Here is a 15,846-nt window from a genome sequence, read left to right as displayed (position 1 = left end):
CTCTCCAAGGCCCTCCTAACCCACTGGTTCCCCACACTTCCTATCCTGGTCATCAACATAAGCGCTGAGCCTTTACCTTGTACCTCCAGGAACATGGCCCTTGGCCTTCCTCCAAGCCCCCATCCTGACTTCTGGTTATTGGTACCCTCCCCAAAGCCTAGGGACCCTGGCACCCAGGTCCTTGCCTACTCCCAGCGAAGACTACCCCTTCATTGCTCTGACCACAGCCCACTAAGAATGTCAGTCATTATTCATTCCTGTAGTCCCTCATTTGTTTAAGCGAACACTTATTACTGCTCGCTGGGAGCTACATCCGACAGGATGGGCAGTACTAAAGGCCCGCCCCCAGGGAGCTTGCCATCCGTGGAGACCCAGACACTCACAGAAGCACCAAATCCCAGGGCGGAGAGATGCCTCAGAGCAGGAGTAGGACATTGCTGGCTACAAGTCAACAGACAATGGCCCTGCCAAGATCCAGGGTCCCCATTGAGACGTAAGAAGAAGAGCTTCCAACAAGAGGACCAACTTGTCCATGCCCCTGCTCCCAAGCACGGCAGATCTCAAACTGGCCAGGCAAGGGGAGGGCAATCTCCAACTCTTAAGCAACCCCAGAGATGCCTCGGAAAGAACCAGCCCTTCCCGACCGCGTCCATCCGTTCCCCACTTATATGCCACATCCCACTGCCACACCAACTTCTCAGCTTCCAAAGGACTGGATGAGAACCTAGGGCATACACAAACCCCCACAGAGGGTGCCACGGAGGCTCAAAGAACGCGTTGTTTCCTCCTGGGAGTCCCTGATCATCTCCAGGGGGCTTGGGGGGCATCAGAACTTGGGGACCCTGAGCTCCGCCAAACCCCCAGAGGGGCTGGGCTGGGCTGCCCAGCAAGGGGCTTCTTGTGCCCCTTCAGCTGGACTCAGTTCCCCCCTGGAGAGCCCCTGGAGAGCCCTTCCATGCCAGAATGTCTGTGGGTGCTGAGGCCGGGAGGGGCAGGTGGCGGCACATTGCCTTCAATCTCAGCCACACTCCAGTTGCTCCAACACCCAGCTGCCTCCCTCTTCCCATCTCCCTCTGAAGTTGCTAGTAAAGGGGCTATAGATGACAGGTCCTGGGGCAGGACCTTCTCCAGCTGTCTTCCCTTCGCTATTAGCCTGTTTGCTCTGTCTGGGGGGCCCCCGAAAACCCTCTCCAGACTGGCCAACAAACGCCAGGGCTTCTCCTGACCACAAAACCAGGGCATGTGTGGGACTGACCCAGCATCTTTGTTTGCTGTGCTCCCAGGAGACAGCTCTGCGGAGACTTTACTGGTTTTCCAAGCGCTGAGCCGGGCATCCCTGGGGGTGCCACCGAGGCCCCCAGTGCTCCAAGGAATGGCTGAGTGAACTCTTTGTGGTGTTGGAGCTAGGTGGAGCCACGCACCACCGTCATCTGTGAGTCTAAAATCAGCCCCCCAGTGATGGTAGGCTCGGCACCGCACTGAGTGGGGAGACAGCCAGCATCCCTGCTCCCTGCTAATGCAGCGTTGATTTCCTTCGGGCAAACTGCCTCGCCCCCATTCTCCCCAAGGTTCTGTCTGTTCTCTCTCTGTTCTCTCTACCCCCTCCACCACCCTTCCCTGCTGCTCAAACCTCCCAGGGCTGCCTCTGTCCCTGGTGGCCAGAGGGAGCTTTGCAAAGCACAGGTCATGTCCCCCCACTGAGTAAACCCCTCAATGGCTTCGCATGGCTCCCACACTGAAGGTTAAACCCCTTAACTTCTTGACACACAAGGTCCTGCTTGTGCCGGCCCCAAGCCACCCGCCCAGCCTCAACCCACCGGCCTCTTTGCAGTCCCACCACGGCCCCTTGCCCCCTCCTTGGGGCAGGCTTGAGCCCACCCTCCACTCCCCTCCTGTGTCGGACACATTCACCCTGCAGGGCTCCGCTCCCATGGTGCAGCCCCTGAAAGTCTCCAGCCCCACCATCCAGGCTCTGTCCTCCAGGATTACGTTCTTCCGCACTTGCCTTGGGTGTAATGAATCACTCATCTGTGTGCCTATGTGACTGGGATCTGCTCCCCCACTAAGTTCCATGAGAATAAAGACTGTGTGTGCTTTTATTCAGGGTTATCACCAAGGCCTAACACCAGGTCTTGACCATCACGGGCACTCAGAGCATGTTTACCCAGTGAATGAAGGAAGGGATGGTTTTGAGTTTGAGGGGCCTAGCAGCCCTCCGCCAGGCCATGGCGAGCTCACATCCTGCCATTTTAGCAGACCACATGTGAGGTTGGCTCCTGGGGAAAGAAATCAGCAACAGGCCCTTCCTCTCAACCACTCCCCCCCCGCCCCGCCACCCCGGAGGGCTCAGAGCAGTGCCACCGACGACTGAGTGCGTGGACGTGGGTTCGAGTCCTGACCGCAGCCCTTCCTGGGAAATCCACATCTCATGCAGTGAAACACAGTAATGCCCAAGGGCCCAAGCTAGTAACCCCGCAACTTCACACCCCAGCCCTCCTCCCGGTGGTGCTCAGCTTAAACAAGCCACCTTCAGCTTTAGAACCACGGCCAGAGAAAGAGGTAGACCAGGAAAGTTCTCAAAGCCACCCAGAGATGCTGTGGTGCCAGAAGGGGCTAGAACCTGGAAGTCCAGACCCTTGACTTCAAACCTGATAGTCACCGTCCCAGAGCGTGACCCGAGAGCTGTCTTCTTGCCCTCTCCTTCCTGTCCCCAAGCCAGGCCTCCGAGAGAGACTGCTTTCTCCTGTCCAGCCCGGCATGAGGCCTCCTTGAGGGGCGGCAGTGGCGGCCTCGGCTCCTTGCTGTCCCTACCCACACCCCCTCCACCCCCACCCCCCAAGCCCCGGGTTCTGTGTTGGAGCAGCCAGGCTCTTCGATGCTGCCAGAAATTAAGATGCACTGTTCTTGGTTAGTCACCCCTGCGTTACTAAAACCAGGAAAGAACCCACTTCTTGTCTTCCAACCCTCTCCTTCCAAAGCCTTTTCAAAGGAAGAGGGAGGAAGCACAGAGCAACACCCCCTCGCTGCTCCAGGCGTTTTAATGAATTCCAGCCTTCAGGGAGAAGGACGGCTGTGTTAACGGTGCCCGTGAAAAACGAGGGGAGGAACAGTAAAGCAAATTTCTTTTTATTGACTTTTAGTGAGCTATTTAATCCAAACAGCTCATTATCTGCAATATAAATATACTATATAATGGATTTTGCAATAAGAACAATTAGTTTTGCAATTAGCATGAGAATAAGCTCTCCCCAACTGCAGAGAAGGCAAGGTCCAGACTTTGGGGGCTGGAGGAGGCTGGCTGTGGGGGAGAGAAGAAAGCGCCCTCCAGAGGGAGAGGGCCGGGCCACCCTCACCCCCGGGTCCACTTGGCAGCATGGCCCCAGATGTGTGGGGACCTTGCCCGCAGACGGGAGCGCAGAGCCGTGCTCCTCGTTGTTCAGAGTACAGGCTTTCCGCAGATCTGGGCTCACGGCTCAGCTCCGTCACGTGTCAGCTGGGCAACCTCGGACAACTCACCCAAGCTCTCTGAGACTCCCCTGCCTCCTTTGAGAAACTGAGCAGCACTCTGCTACCTCCCCATGGAGTTGTTAGGAGACAAGGGGAAGGGATGCACCTGTCCCTGGCCGAGTATGGCCTCCATGAACACTTTGAGGGTGCTGAGCTGGGACTTCTTTGTATCTCTTTGGCTGGCTCACCTCCAGGAAGGAAGGGATCCTGTCTGTCTTGCTCACCTCTGAATCCCAGCACCTGACCAGTACACAGTGGGCACTTAATAAATGCTTGTTGAATGAATATGACAAAGCAAATGAAACCCCATGGCTGCCTGGACCAGGGCCTGGTACATAGTAGGCACTTGCTAGATATTCCTTGAATAGATAGATGTTGCTCAGCAAATGAGCCTCGGTGGCTGGGTCCTTCCTGTCCCATGACAGCAGGCTTGTCTCAGGCAGCCTTGCAGATAAGCATCGTGGCAGAGAAGAGCATCCTCTGCAGGCCCCATTTCTTGAATCTCCCAACCCGACTCTGCAGTCTCTGGGGCCTGGCCTCCGTGGCAGACTCTCTATGCAGAGTCAGGGCCTCCCACCCGGATCCCCTCCTGTCTGTAACCCCAGAGCCTTCGGCCCTTGTCCCTCCCACTGCCCACAGTCCCCCACCCCTGCCCCGAACCGGAATGTTGAGCACACTGGCGCCCAAAGGCAATGAGGAGGCGCTCCCGTGGTATTCCAAAGGCAAAGAGAACAGGCTTGGGGGCTTCCCAAACGTCCCAAACGCAGTAGAGTGGGTTAAGGCACAGGCTCTCAACCACATGGTCTGAGTCTGTATCCAGGAGCTCCATCTTCTAACCAGGTGACACTGACAAAGCCCCTAACCTCATTTGCCTCATCTGTAAAATGGGAACAAAAATGGATTACTAGAGTTTGGGGAGAATTACATGAGAAATCCATGGGTGGCACTAGTGACTGTCACATAGCCAACAAATGTTAACTCCCATCCTTACCGCCAGCCTATTGCGGATTATAACCACGACCACCCACGGACCGCACTCTTGGAGCCCAACTCAGCCACCACCTGGCATCCCTCCAGGAAGCTGTTGCGGAAGGTATTTCTTACCTTAGCCAGTCCCAACCAGCTAGCAGGCTGGCCTTGGGATTCTCCACACTGAGGATACCATCTAAGCCTTGCACCTCCGTGAGGGGGGCTTAGGTACTGCCCAGGTGGGAAAACTGAGACCCAAAGAGGTTCTCCATACACAGACCCTGTCTTGACTTTATTTTACTCCCTGCCTTATCACAGAGCCTCACATTTACAGCAGAACATGAATGACAGTAAGAGTTTCCATTTGATGGGCGCCAGGATCCTCCTGGCACTTTCTACGCTTTATCCCCACCCCTCCCCCCCCCCGCCCCGGGGTCGTCCTGTTGGCAGGTGGTAGAACCAGGACTCCACCCCAAATCCTCCTAAGTGCCAACCTCTTCCCCAGGCACTCACTGTGATCCTGAAGCTCCTTTTGTTCTCCCACTTGAGTCCCCAGATGTTCTATCCTGGACCCTGCTGGGCAACCACCCCACTGGCTTGAGCAAGACCAGCATGGAGCAAAGGGGACAGTGTCCCAGGGTCCCAAGCCCCAGGGCTCCCCTGAGGCAGCCCCCGGGATACACAGTCTGGGCTTGCGGAAGACCCCTGACTTTGGGTTGTGGCCAAAGTGACCTTCGGGCCCCCCCCCAACCATGGCTTGCTGTGAGTCGAAGGTCAAATATCTGGCACACACAGTTGCCAGGCAGAAAAACACAAGGAGCCCCGAAGGCTGATGGGAGGCTCTCTGGACACTGGCTTCGGAGGCACACAGCCTGAGGTCAAGTCCCAGTCCTGCCATTCACGGGCTCCCAGACCTTAGGCTAGCCACATCTCCTTCCTGAGCCTCAAGTCCCTCCTCTATGAAGTGGAGACAACAGTAATACCCTACCTCCCGGGGGGGGCTGGAGCCAGAGAAAGCATAGGAAGTGCCAAACGGATGCTGGCGCCCATCAGATGGAAACTCACTGTCATTCATATTCTGCTATAAATGTGAGGCTCTGTGACAAGGCAGGGAGTAAAATGAAGTCAAGACAGGGGCCGGCGCCGGCGACCTCGGCAGGTCTCAGCGTCCCCACCAGGACCCAGAGTCGGGCCTGGGGTTTCTGGTGCCTTCCTCCTCTCCTGGCCTTCGCCCCTGCTCTCCTGGGCCACAGCCTCTTCCCGTCGCCACCTGATTCCGTGTCCCAGCCGGGCGTGGTGGCCCTTCCACAGGAGAGCAGAACTGAGTGCTGTTAGTCATGGCGTGGAGAGGTGCAGTCCATCCGGGAGGCCAGTGGGACACGGGAGAGGTCATCTCCATTTCAAACTGGCTATGATGAAGCCATTACTTACGGTAATGGGATCCTTCCAGTCGGGGGTGATGCCTGCCACGGCCGATAACGCCTGCCGCGGACCCCGTGGCCGGCAGCTGCAATAACCCCGGCTCTCCCCTCTGTGACAGGTTCAAGCTCTCACGCTCGTCGGAAAGTCCATTTTCCAGCACAACTGGGTACACTTCCCCGTGACAAATGCCTCTTCGCCTTTAATCTGTTACAAGCCGAAGAGGCCCAAAGGAAGCACTCCATCACGGGGAAGAATGTTTTCATAAGCATGCTCTTGGAGGCCCCTGAATGAGGCGGGCAGTGCGTGCGCAGGCTGTCTGTGCACTCACGGGGGGCTCGGGGGCCCAGAGCCGCGTTCAGGAGGAGGGAGGGCCATGGTGTGAGGGTCTGGGGCGAGTGGGGTCTTCACACAGCTGTGTGGGGACATACCTTTGTGTGTCTGTGCTTGGGAAGGGCATGAGGGCGTCCCTGTGAGGACTTTTGTCGTTTGTGGGAGTGCAAATGCGTGTCCATGAGCGAGGGCAGGAGGTGGTGTGATATTTACAGCGTGTGAGGAAAGGGAATTGTCTGGAGGTGTGTGTTCAGATGTGCATATCGGGGTACTGGGAACCTCCACAAGTGTGCAACGGGGTGCACCAGTACTCTGTGTGTGCGTGTGTGTGTGTTGGAGGCTGAGGGCCTGAAGGGTGAGCCTGTGGGTGAAGGCTGGCTGTGTGGGCACGCCCGCATGAAGGCCGGCACAAGGGCCTGGGTGTGGGTGGGCGTGTCTGGGTAGAGACCTCTGTGTGTGCACGTGATGGACCATGTATGTGTGCATGACACACATGTGGGGGCATTCGTGTATATACCTGAGGCGGGCAGAGTAGGGTTTAATGGCACAGCCAGCTCTCCCAGGTCTCCTGGGAGGATGGGGGGCCTTGAGCACAGGGCCCTAGGTCTTCAGAGTTCAGCCAAGCGTTGTCCCAACACCTGGGAACAGCCTTGGAGGCTGAGGATTCGCACTGAGCTGGGGGTCGGGGATGGGGGTGGAGGAGGATTCAGAGGCCAGAAGTGCTCTCCCCCAGCCTAGATTCTGGGTGTAGTAGAGTCAGGGCCTCAGGGGGATGCTCAGGATGGGGACTGAGAAGTCGCACTCAGATCCAGGTTGCAGCCAGAGACAGCAAGAGCCATGTCTGTCCGAAGATAACCCGGGGTGGGACGAGCAGCCCAGGGAGGCCGCTGGTGATGCTGGAGCCACCCATCCAGCCTGGACCCTGGAGGAGGAGGTGCTGGACCACAGGGAGCACGGATGGTGGGGAGGAGTGGCAGCTTCCCTCCATGTCTGTCTCTGGGCCCCTGCCCTCAGCAGGCCCTGGGAGACCGGTTTACAATCAGAATCCCCTGGATGTCCCAAACCACCTTTCCTGAGGACCGACTCGGTACCCCCCCCAAGCATACCGTGTGCGGTATTTATAATGATTGTGAGCATGATCATTACGAATAGCTACTCTTCATCAGGTATGTGCATGGGTTTTACGCACATGCTCGCATTTATAAATAGCAGTTCATAGGGAGAACAATGGCATGTTGAACCCCTGATGCGAAATTCCCACATGTCATCAACAATAACATCGAGACCTCCCTGAGGAAGGTGAGGGTCAGGGCGGGCAGCCAAGTGCGGCCAGTCCCAGAGCCAACAAGCAGAGGACCCAGCACTGAACTCGGCTCTGCCTCCAAGGAGCCTCCTCCAGGGAGGTTTCCAGCAAAAACATGCCCTGCTCGCCCTGCCTCTCACCCTGGAGCCTCACACTGGCCGAGCAGAAGGCAAAGCTTCGGATGTGCTGGTTCACTGACAGAGACCGCGCTGAATTCATTCAACAATCGGATTGGGGGAAACAGTCCTTCACTTCAACAGAAAGCAATAGGAAAGTGCCAAGGAAAAACAGTATGGAGGTTCCTCAAAAAGTTGAAAATAGAGCTACCATACGATCCAGCAATAGCACTACTGGGTATTTTCCCCAAAGATACAAATGTAGGGATCCGAAGGGGTACGTGCACCCTGATGTTTATAGCAGCAATGTCCACAATAGCCAAACTGTGGAAAGAACCAAGATGTCCATCGACAGATGAATGGATAAAGAAGATGTGGTATAGGGCGCCTGGGTGGCTCAGTTGGTTAAGCGACTGCCTTCGGCTCAGGTCATGATCCTGGAGTCCCGGGATCGAGTCCCACATCGGGCTCCCTGCTCAGCAGGGGGTCTGCTTCTCCCTCTGCCCTCTTCCCTCTCGTGCTCTCTGTCTCTCATTCTCTCTCTCTCAAATAAATAAATAAAATCTTTAAAAAAAAAAAAAAAAAGAAGATGTGGTATATATATACAATGGAATATTATGCAGCCATCAAAAGGAATGAGATCTTGCCATTTGCAACGACGTGGATGGAACTGGAGGGTATTATGCTGAGCGAAATAAGTCAAACAGAGAAAGACATGTATCATATGACCTCACTGATATGAGGAATTCTGAATCTCAGGAAACAAACTGAGGGTTGCTGGAGTGGGGGGGGTGGGAGGGATGGGGTGACTGGGTGATAGACACTGGGGAACGTATGTGCTCTGGTAAGCGCGGTGAATTGTGCAAGACTGTTGAATCTCAGATCTCTACCTCTGAAACAAATAATGCAATATATGTTAAGAAAAAAAAAAAAAGAAGAAGATAGCAGGAAGGGAAGAATGAAGGGGGGGAAATCGGAGGCAGAGACGAACCATGAGAGACGATGGACTCTGAAAAACAAACTGAGGGTTCTAGAAGGGAGGGGGGTGGGGGGATGGGTTAGCCTGGTGATGAGTATTAAAGAGGGCACGTTCTGCATGGAGCACTGGGTGTTATGCACAAACAATGAATCATGGAACACTACATCTAAAACTAAGGATGTAATGTATGGGGATTAACATAACAATAAAAAATTTAAAAAAAAAAAGAACGTGCCAAGGGAAACGTCCCGGTCATAAACCAGCCCACGAAATACAAAGTAGCATCTGTAAAGTGTCTCCCGCCCAAGGTCACGCCGCCAGGAATGTCAGAGCCAAGCTGCGGGCCGCTCTCCCGGAGATCCTGGGCTGGGGACCAGTGTGAACTTATTTTTCTCATTCCAAAGAGGACGTACCAGAAAATGTATGGTTGTGTCTTCTGTTGAATGTTTAGTGTTCAAAGAGATGTGTGCAAAAAGAGTGGTCAGGACAAACCCAGGGGAGGCTGAGGATGGACAGGAGGGGCAGGCATGAGTGGGGACCTTTGACCTTGAGGATGTTCCAAAGCAACCCACTTCTGAGCCTTCTGGGCAGACCTGTGGGCCCTGAGCATCCTCACCATCTGTGTCCTCGGCACTCAGCTCCACTGTGAGCACCAGTCCCCGTTCTGAGGCACCAAAGCTGGAGCCTGGAATCTCCTCACCCCCCGGAGCCTGGGACCTGGGCCTCCATTCTCTGTCCCGTCGTCCTTCCTGAAGAGCAGGCCTGAGGCCCTCTCTCTGATCTTTGAAGAAGTTGTTTGCTGTCCCCGGCCCCTTCCTGGGCTCTCGTCTGCCCGCTGGGTGTTCCCACAGCCTGTGGCCCAGGTTGGGGGAGGAGCAATGTCTCTCCTCCCTCCTTGTCTTATCCCTAGTGGGTTTCTGCTCTCTCCAGCACATTCCACAGCTCTGATCATCTGGGGCTCCTTCCCGAGAGCCCCCTCTCCAGATCATGACCCTGTCTGAGGGAGATCCTCCCCAGGGGGTATTTAGTTCACCTCTGAAAGAGGAAGCAGAGGGCCTGGGAAATGGATAAGATAAACCCCGACTGATCCTTCAGAGCTCAAACCAAACGTCACTTCCTCAGGGAAGGCTTCCCTGATCCATCCCCAGGTTCTCACTGCACGGGACACTTGCCCTCAAATAATGCAACACAATTTGCAATCAAACCATAGCTGGGCTGTGAAGTGTGCAAGACTGTTGAATCACAGATCTGTACCTCTGAAACAAATAATGCAATATATGTTAAGAAAAAAAAAGAAGAAGAAGAAGATAGCAGGAGGGGAAGAATGAAGCGGGGGGAAATTGGAGGGGGAGACGAACCACGAGAGACTATGGACTCTGAGAAACAAACTGAGGGTTCTAGAGGGGAGGGGGGTGGGGGGATGGGTTGGCCTGGTGATGGGTATTAAAGAGAGCATGTATTGAATGGAGCACTGGGTGTTATATGCAAACAATGAATCATGGAACACTACATCAAAAACTAATGATGTAATGTATGGTGATTAACATAACAATTAAAATTTAAAAAACCATAGCTGGTGGAATGCAACATTGGGTATTTGTCCCCCCTACTGGGCTGTGTGCTCCATGAAGCAGGGACAGCACCTGGGAATCCCCAGCACTCAGCACAGAACTCTGTACACAATAGGAAGGCAATAAATACTTGCTGAATGAACAAATGCATGCATGCTCCAGGCAGAGTTGGGGCTCCCCTCTTTGGGCTCCCACAGTCCCCTGGACATAGCTCTTCATTGCCCCCTCATGCCCAGCCACTGGCCTCCCTTTCACGGTCTCAAACTCACAACCCGAGAGCCAAATCTGGCCCCGGAGTAGATTGAAAGTAAGGGATTCTATACATATAAAAAAAGATCAGTACATTCATTTCTCTTGAAGAGGACGATCTGGCCATGCAAACCCATCTTCTGACCTGGCAACAAAATCAGGTGGAGCTGAGAGGCCAGTGTCCCCCGGTAGCTGGTCCCAAGGCTCCCGGTGGCCAAGGCCCCCCACGTCCCTCCCCTTCTCACCCCAGACCTGTGTCACTCATCTCTATGCCCCTGCCCAGACACTGTAGGCATTTGGGTTTGGGGCCTCCTGCTCTGTTTCGGTCAGCCTGCCCCGACTAGAACGGGAGCTTGTTCAGGACAGAACATACCCTGCAGGGGCCTGGCACAGAGTGGAGGAACGGTAAGGACTGGCTGAATAGGTGAATAGAAGCCACAGAAGAAGGAAACTACAGGGGGCGGTGAGACCAAACGAAGCAAACCTGGGTGTTAGGAGAGGAGAAAGCCTTCTGTAAAGGAATGGGAGCACCAGATTATATGCTTTTTAGGGATTAGTTGAGAAAAGATAATTGAGTGTACCAAACACTTTGTATTTTGCCTCATTAGCTGCCGTGACGATTGCCATGCTTAACGTTGGGGGTGCTGAGTAGGTTAATCTCATTGAACTGATTTAATAAATAGAAATCCATTTTTAAATATCTCCCAAGGATGGAAATCCTGTTTGCGGTCCTGGCGCCGACTGCCAGGGACTCTACTGCCACCTGGTGGTGACGAGTACATATTGCAGGAAGAGTATTCTAAAAGAAAAATCCTGCCAGAAGCCGCAAAGATGTTTCAAGAACCAGCAACCACCTCCCCACCGCACTCCCAAGCAGAAAAAACCCCTGACCAAGGGAAGGAACAAAGTAGGGCATAAATAACTAGTTTAGAAGAGAAATAGTTAAGTGTACTTCAAACTACAATGACTGAGTATTTGAGGTACCCGAGTCAGTTAAGTGTGCCCGAACCCTCTGGGAACTCTTAACCATAATCAAGACGGACATAAATGACTAATTCTAGGAAGACTGAGGCCCAAGTTCAGAACTGTCAACTCCTCTGAGTGTGGGTGTTGCAGCTTAGCGTGAACTAACCATGATAGCCGCAATATAGGCCAGACATCAAGCAGGGGGCTTTACCTATTATTTTTTTTCCAGGAAATCTTTTATTATTATTATATTTTTTATTTTAATTCCATGATAGTTAACATACAGTGTTATATTAGTTTCACGTGTACAGTATAGTGATTCAACAATTCTATACATTACTCCTCCAGTAAATCTTCACAAAAATCTTTTGGAATAAGTCCTATTATTATCCCCATTCTGCAGATCAGGGACTTGAGGCTCAAAGAGATGAAGTCATATGCCCATGGTCAAAGAGCTAGCGCACGGTAGAGAAAGGATTCAGGCCTGAATCAGGCCTGGCTGATTCCAGACTCTGCCATTTTGTTGAAGCCTCCTACCTGCTCTAGACCCAAAGTGGCCTCTTTGAGATTCCAGGCTCCTCCCCCCCGGAAATAAGCATGTCCCCTCCCAGTAACCACAGCGGGTCTCTGGAAGGCCTAGATAAAAACACAGAGAAGTGTTAGCCCTGCCTGCCTCACACCTCAGTGCTGCCCCCACCCCACCTGCCCTCACCCTCCAGAGGTTCTCCCAGGCCCTGCCTGCCCCTTCCTGAGCCTGGAGCCCCAGCCCCCTGTCACTGCCATGCTAAGTCCACAGCCCGTCTGGGCAGCGTGGAGCCTTGTTTGCTGATTGGCAAGTTCACAGTACAGGCCTGTGCTTCTCAGAGAAAAATACAAAACCATAATTGTCCCCAGATTAGCTTGTGTTCTTTGTGGAAAGAAACAATACACAGCCTTTGTGTTTAAAGAAAAAAAAATTATTGAAACAAAAAATTTCCAGTTCACACTCTTTTGAATTGAGAGAAATAAGTAAACACTATTTCCCAAATCTGTGTTCACTGGGAAGCCTCCTTTTATTATATTTATGCAAAAACATGAGCCAAATCTCATCCTACGCCACTATAAAACACATTCGATAATAAAATGCAAACGCTGTTTGCAAAGAATTACAGAGGATCAAGTTCTGGCCTATTGTGAGGAGTAGTTTAAAATTAAGAGTTTTAAGCTTCATGTATCCCAATTTTATTTTGCAATAATCCATGCCTTTAACTTACCCTGTTTATATTTGCTCCGAATAATGTAGCTAAAAATCCACTGAACATTGATTGTGAAAAGGGTAACTCATTATCTGCTTTTGCCCAGAAATAACTGAGGAAGAGAGGAAGGTGTTTGCTTGTGTTCCCACAATTCTTGGGAAATATTTGCTTTCAGACATTTTGTAGTATTGCGAAGTGAGCGTATTTCTGCACGGGAGCTTTGCAATTTTAAAAAGGTACCAAAAGGAACAGAAAGGAGGCTAAGGAGGTTTGCACCTGTACCTGGGTCACAGCAAGCCTAACCTGCATGCCCACCTGGGGAATTCTGGGACACCGCCCCCTCCCCCCCCCCCCCCGCCCCAGCTCTCCTGGGAGAATTTACATAAAGGGCCAGCAGGGAGGATTTAGGGTGGTTGCTAGAAGGATTTCACACCCTGCACCCCACAGCCATGAAAGGAGTATGGAGAGCCAACCCCCAGTGCTGGGGTGAGTGTGAGGACACTCTGGGGAGGGTGGCAGGTGCAGGAAAGCCACCCTATGTCAAAGGAGTCGATGAGTAGAGCTCACTGTGACAGTGAGCTGCCAGTAGCCTCCCTGAGCCCTGGTCAACCAGTAGGGGAGGATGGACTGTCCCAGTATTGCAGGACAGGGTGTAGCTCTGTCACCTGCTGACCAGCTCCCAAGGGTGGGGCCCCCAACCCCCCAGTCTCTGCATAAATCCCCTGGGAGTTATAGACCACAGAGGCTCAGACTTCTCCCTTGCTGACTCCCCCCCACACACACACCCTATTCCCACTCTTCCACCTCTACCTGCCCTTCTCTTTCTTCTCCCATCATCCATCTTGCTCGCCGTACCTCTTCCCGTTCCTTCCAATAGTCACATTAAAACTCTCTGACCTTTATGTAGCATTTTTTGCTCTTTCAGATCACTTTTTCTTACATGAATGCTTCTGAAACTGGGGGGCACACACCCTTGGGGCTCCTGTCCACGGGCCAGGGAGTTTACAGAGCCACGTGACAAACACGGCCCACCTTGCCCGCATTAAAATTACCCAGTGGTAAGTAACTTAAAACACTCTTTGTGTTACTAGAAACAACACGGATATATTATGGAGCAGAACGCTAAATGCACATACATTTTTAAGCTACCCTACAACTTCAAATAAATCGTGAGCTTGTGGCCGGCTGCTTTCAGCCACACCCTCAAACCCCCCAGGGCACCTGTTTACTCGCTTTTGCCCTTGGGTTTTGCTTTGGTGGAAAAGTTGGAGAAGCTCTGACTCACTTTATCTTATAAAATCCTCACAACAGCCCTTGAAAAAGCAAGGCAGTCTTAGAGAAGGAGGGACAGGGACTCAGAGATGCTGAGTAACTTGCCCCAGGTCACCCAGCGAGGATTGGTGATTTCCAGGTCTACAGTGTCCTCCCCAAAACCCATGGCTTCAAAACACATAGGCAAACAGGTGCTTCAAGCCTGTAGAGCTTAAAGCCAGGTGGCTGCAATTCTGACGTCACCCACAAAAACCACCGTCAACCCTGGATCCCCAGCCTCAGAGGCTGAGGGCAGGGAGGCTAGGGTTGCACTCCCCATTCTTTCTGGTAAGACTCAAAGGGCAAGAGGCAGACACACAGGGACATGGAGGGCCCTGGCCTCTTCCTCAGTACCCAGTGCCGACCGGGCAGGTGCTCTGGCTTCCGGGCCTCTGGGTCCAAGGCTCTGGAGTCAGCTGCCGGATGGTCAGCTAGAGGCAGCATTCGAATCCAGGTCAGCCTGACTCCTAGCCGCACCCCCTTCCCATGCAGCCATACCACCTGAGGCTATGAAAGGAGTCTCGCCCGGGAGTCAGGAGGCCGGAGTCCAGCCCAGCTTCTCCCACAGGAGCTGTGTGGCGGGACAGGTGTCTTTCCCACTCTAGTCCTGGTACAGCAGGGTCACCCAATCCCAGGTTCCCATCCACCAGCTGTGTGGCCCTGGTGTGTTCTTTCTCTCACCCGAGCCTCAGTTCCTCTTCTGCAAGTGGAGTCATTTGCCACTTCCCTGGTCTTTCTGGGGCCTGGGCTTTGGTGGGAAAAGCTTTTATGGGAAATCGCTAGCGCCCCCTCGCCCACCCCAGGTGCCTTTGCCAGCATCCACTCAACGGCTACTCACTGAGCATCCCCTCTGGGCCAGGCACGGGCCGGGGTGTGGGGGATGCCTCCACGGTGAGCAAAGCCAGACACAGTCCCTGTGGGTCTAAAAGAGAGACAATAAACCCACAGTGCAATGACAGGGGGTGGTCAGTTCTAGGAGAGAAACTAAACCAGAGGGAAGAGATAGCAGTGGGAGAAGGGTGTTAGATAAGGAGCTTCGGGGAGACCTCTCTGATAAACGAGGAAGTAGTCACCACTGACTAATAATATTTGGCCACTCTAAGCTTCTGAGCACGGCTGTTTCCTTGGCTGGGGGAACCCACTGGTGTGACGGCCACCCAAGTGACCCCAGCTGCCTGCGAGGAAGAGGAGGAGGGTTTGAGCATGGCTGAAGGTGACAGCCTGATATCAGTGGAATATGAAATTTTTGAAAATGTGCTAGAGGTGATTTTCCGCGAGGAAACTCAGGTTGAGAATTAAGCAGCTGGGATTGGTAGGGTGGGTCCAGAGTTCCCATAGGGGTCTAGTACAAGGACAATTGCAAGGTGCAATGTGACTCCGAAGTGTGTCATATACGTGAGACAAGAGAAGTCCTGAATCACACATGGACAGAGCCAGCTTCAGCAGTGAGAAAATCATCTTAAAGCCGGATCCCTCACTTTCCAAATTGTGAAATAATGGCTTGGATTCAAATTTTCCAAGATAAACCCAGTGGTTTGGGTTGTTTTTTTTTTTTAAGATTTTTATTTATTTATTTGAGTGAGAGAGAGAGAGCACATAAGTGGGGAGGAGGGGTGGAGGGAGAGGGAGAAGCAAGCTCCCCACTGAGCAGGGAGCCCGATGCGGGGCTCGATCCCAGGACCCTGGGATCATGACCTGAGCCGAAGGCAGACGCTTAACCGACTGAGTCACCCAGGCACCCAGTGGTTTTGGCTTTTACTGTTAATTGAGATAGAACTATTCTATGTTCAATATTAGAATTATTGGTAGGTTATTTTAGTATCACATATTTGAATGTTACTGCATAGTACATGTATCAAAGGATCATAATTGCAGACAATCCCAATCA

The 15,846-nt window shown here is 52.9% G+C and overlaps 1 protein-coding gene and 1 pseudogene across 1 annotated transcript in view; one reads left to right on the top strand and one right to left on the bottom strand.

The window, feature by feature from the left end:
- LOC118552561 (uncharacterized) overlaps positions 1 to 15,846 on the bottom strand; it is a 165,740-nt gene that overhangs the window by 43,998 nt on the left and 105,896 nt on the right. The gene's annotated exons all lie outside the window — the stretch shown is intronic.
- LOC118552562 (acylphosphatase-1 pseudogene) lies at positions 15,162 to 15,455 on the top strand (annotated as a pseudogene).

Source organism: Halichoerus grypus, chromosome 5 (assembly GCF_964656455.1).
Source record: "Halichoerus grypus chromosome 5, mHalGry1.hap1.1, whole genome shotgun sequence".
Taxonomy (NCBI): Eukaryota; Metazoa; Chordata; class Mammalia; order Carnivora; family Phocidae; genus Halichoerus; species Halichoerus grypus.
This window is presented reverse-complemented; position numbering and strand designations above follow the sequence as displayed.